Here is a 4,213-nt window from a genome sequence, read left to right as displayed (position 1 = left end):
ATATACACACACATACATACATACATGCATGCACACAAGTAAATTCACAGAAATGTTAGGTACAGATAAGAATTATATTAATTAATATAAATGCCTTTTTATTTTCTATTATTATTATTATACATACACACACACACACATGCACACACACACACACACACACACACACATGTGTATTCATATGAATTGTTTGTTTTTCAACAACACGTGAATAAAAACCAAGTTCAGCTAAGATATTATTTTCAATATAATTTAATTAATTAATTAATAATGATTTATAACAATTGATATTTATGAAAATCTAAGACAATGAATTATGCAAATGCTGTCCAGAAGAAGGATTAGCTTAGACACCAAAATGTTTGTATAGGTTATACATTAAATGACTTGTTGTTTTTTTTTTGGTGACATGAGAACAGGAATCAAGGAGTTCAACCAATATAAAGTATCTTTGATATTATTTTCTTAATTAATTAATTAATTTTTCTAGTAATTGGAATATTGGCAAAATCAAGATGAAAAATTTATGCAGAGAACATGGCAAGGCTGGAAAGAAATGCAGTAAGTGTTCTCTGCCGGATATGCAATGGTAGTGTGCATGAATAGCAGAGTATAAATGAAATGAGAGAAGAACTTGGTATCAAAAGAATGCTAGTCCTTCTGCCAAACAGTGATAGCAGCATAGTTCTGATTTTAATGGCTTGTAAGTTATAGACATTTTGATGTATACTATTGCAGCCACTATTTGTTTCCCATGTTTTAAGCTGTTAATGGAAAGATTTTCATCAGCAGTTTTCTTTTGGATTGATGGCTGAATATATTGTAACACATTCACCCATTCACCTATGACGCACCAGGTTTGCCGTTTATAGTCAATGGCTGTTCCTTCAAGTCCAGCTTGTTTGCAATTTTGTGTTGTTACCCAAAGCCTCTGTGTAAACTCTGTTACATAAAGTGGAGTGGTAGGGTAGATTGCTGTCTATGGTAACACTTAGAATTTGTTTTTCATAAATCATTGTTTGCACTTTGCTATCCAAATACCTCTCAGTCATCCACTCAGACTTCCATTCTAACAGGTTCTCTATACTGGCTGCTGAAAGGTCCTTTTCACTGGTTGATTTTATTAGTGCAAATAGCATCAGCTATTATAGGATACTGATACAACTCATTTTCACAATTCCGAGAAGATTATCAATGAAAATGGAGAACAGATGCAGGTCGAGCATTTGAAGGTTCAATATATTTAATAGGTGACAGGTCAGAGGCTGACTTGAAACAGTGCAGCTGATAGATCTTTCATTTGCTTTGGACCCACATAAGCAATTTTCCATACATCCTTTTGGATTTCAGTTTTTATCTGTGTGTAGTGCCTGTCTATCAAAATTCTGATCTTTTGTGATCTCACAATACAATACATTATGGTTTATAACATTTTCAAAATTAACCAGAGAGAAATAAGAAAGGTTAACATCTAGATAATGAAACTGGTTTGTCAAATGACAAACATGCTTACAGTTTGATAAATGAAGCTTTACAATGGTAACATCTTCAGTTATAACTTCTGATACTCTTGAATCATAATTCTCAATGAACAATCAATCACTTCCTCAGTCCTAACTCAATGAAGATAATACCAAATTTGGTGCTTGTTTAGCTTTACTATACAGACAACAAAATTATGTGAGGTGAACTTGAAATATCAGTGTCATCAAAATATTGCACATTATCTACACAGATTCCATGATAAAATAGGGAATAAAATTAAAGGAACGTTAAGAAAAATTAGGATCAGAATGACATGTTCAACAACATATGCATTTAGACATTGTTTTATGAATCTTTGCTTAAACACATTTATAATGATTCTATGTTTATGCGAATTCTTCCAAAATATGAAGCAAGAGTTACTAAAGAGTTTAAAGCCTTAATCGATATTTTTAGGATCTTGAATTTATAATAATTTACAAACAATAATCAGAGAATGAATAGTCACAGTTAAAATTTTACTGATACAGTAGCAAAAAGAGTGTTATAAAGTGATTGGTGTAGAAATGGTAAAAGAGCAAGGAATATCATTCAATGAATAAGAGAATCCAATACAGAGTAGCAATTGTACTCACTAACAATGATGTTCATTAAAATAACTATGAAAAGAAAGTGTTAAATGGAAGATTCTGGCGCAGAAATCTTATTGTAAATTACCTTAAATTTCATAATGAGCAAATATTCAGTGGCAAATCTTTTGAAGTTACACATGTGGATTAAAACTAAGATGCTTCTCTTTTTAAATTCTCATTATAATTGTTTCAAATTTTGGGACAAGGTCAGGAATTTTGGGGGAAGGAGAATAATCAATAACTGTTCAACTGGTACTTTATTTTATTGACCTTGAAAAAAATGAAAGGCAAAGACAACCTCAGTGAAATTGGGACTCGGAATGTAAAGAACTGGAAGAAAGGCCACTAAGCATTTTTCCGAGTCCACTAATGATTCTGTTAGCAGACTGCCTTACCTTCTCTTAATGATGAAATATGAATTATCCAAAAGTAACTAACAAAAATGATTAATAAATGAAGCAACTATGACTGGCTGTTTTTAAAATATGCAGAACATATGGGGGTGAAGTGAACATACCAAATATGATTTCAGTAGATTCAGGTGTAATGAATGGTTGTTGCCAAGATCAATTTGTTCATGAAATATAAAGGTCTGAACAAACTGTCATCCTTTTAATGATTATAAAATTTGAGCTGTTGAGTTGTGGTGTGGTTGGTGGTGATAAGGTTGTGGTTAGAAAGAATGATGGAGACATACGATGGTAGGCAAAGATAGTGTTCAAGTTGAGAAATAGGGAATAGTTCACGTGTAGGGAATGTCATACAGGCTAACATATATGCAAATAAGAGAAAAAAAAAGTTCATGTAGTGTAAGTCATTGCAAATCTATAATAATAAATGCCAAAACGAATTTCTGTGTGTCAGTGTGTCACACTTTGACCCCCCCTTTCACTATTCAATGACACTTCTTTTACTCCTTTTGCTGGGGTGAGAGTAACAGTAGGCATAGAGACGGTGAGGACAGTAGTAGATTGACAGTTGAGATGGTAATGGGTGATAGTAATAGTATGAGGTGTAGCTGTGATAGAGGTGGAGGCAACAGTGATGATGGTGGTAGTGATAGTAAGGGATGTGAAAGACAGTGGTGATGGTGGTGGAAGGGAAGGCGGTGAAGTCAAAGGTGTTGATGGTGGAGGCATCAGAAGTCTGCATGGTGCGTGTATGGCAGTTGTGGTGTTGATGGTGGTTAAACTGGTGATGGTTGAAAAAAATCAACAGAGAGAGAGAGAGAAAGAAAGAGGTTAAACAGAAAAAAAAATTGTACTAACCCACCGAATGGGAAGACAAAAGTGTTGTTTATCATGAAGCTTTGCAACAAGTTTCAAGTCGACATATTATATCATTGTTTTGACGAAAATTGTTCATTGCTTGAAAAATATTGGTCAAGTTTAATAAAATTTAATATGCACTCAGTGCATGAAGTGTCATAATTGGGCTCAAGGCCCAATGAAGAGCCCTCCACAGGAGCTAGCTTAAAAGCTGCCCGATGGGTGGCTTTTAAGTTAGTAACAAATAATTTTGATCCTGTATTGGTGGAGGACTGTGTGAAAAGTGGGGGAATGTGGAAAGGAATTAGGGGACAATGACATCTTCACATAAATATTCAAAGAATAAAAACCATTTGCTTTTGTCCTTTTAATGTATGATGTGAAAGTTAGATACGATCAGGAGTATTTATAGACAACAAAAAATGAAGATGATTTCAAAGAATCTGATGATAGTAAATTTAGTTAGCATCTGCAGAATTCTTTATATTCTATTTCAAAATAAGGGACATGGTTGGGATGGTAGAGTGTACATAGGTACAAAACAGTCCTTTTGTGGGAGCAGTTACAGCAGTTACTGCTGAAGTATTGACAAATAACGAAAATGTAGAAACAGGGAATTTATGCATTTAGAGAAAGTGAGTTTGATTATTTGGTAACATTAAAAGTCAAAGTTGGTAAGAGAAAAGATGAAACTTCCATGTGGCAGGCCTAAAACATACATTCATTCATGCATATATACATACATGCATGCAGGCAGGCAGGCATACATATATACATGTATATATAGTGGCCCTCCGTTGGTTACGACAATAAGGGTTCCAGTTGATC

General features: G+C 33.8%; 1 protein-coding gene across 5 annotated transcripts in view; it reads right to left on the bottom strand.

Annotated features, from left to right (window-relative positions):
• The window catches only part of LOC106873316 (mitogen-activated protein kinase kinase kinase 13), a 197,623-nt gene that overhangs the window by 16,349 nt on the left and 177,061 nt on the right, over window positions 1-4,213 (bottom strand). The gene's annotated exons all lie outside the window — the stretch shown is intronic.

The sequence above is a fragment of the Octopus bimaculoides genome, chromosome 8 (assembly GCF_001194135.2).
Source record: "Octopus bimaculoides isolate UCB-OBI-ISO-001 chromosome 8, ASM119413v2, whole genome shotgun sequence".
Taxonomy (NCBI): Eukaryota; Metazoa; Mollusca; class Cephalopoda; order Octopoda; family Octopodidae; genus Octopus; species Octopus bimaculoides.
The sequence above is the reverse complement of the archived record's forward strand: the minus strand, read 5'-3'. Positions and strand labels throughout refer to the sequence as shown.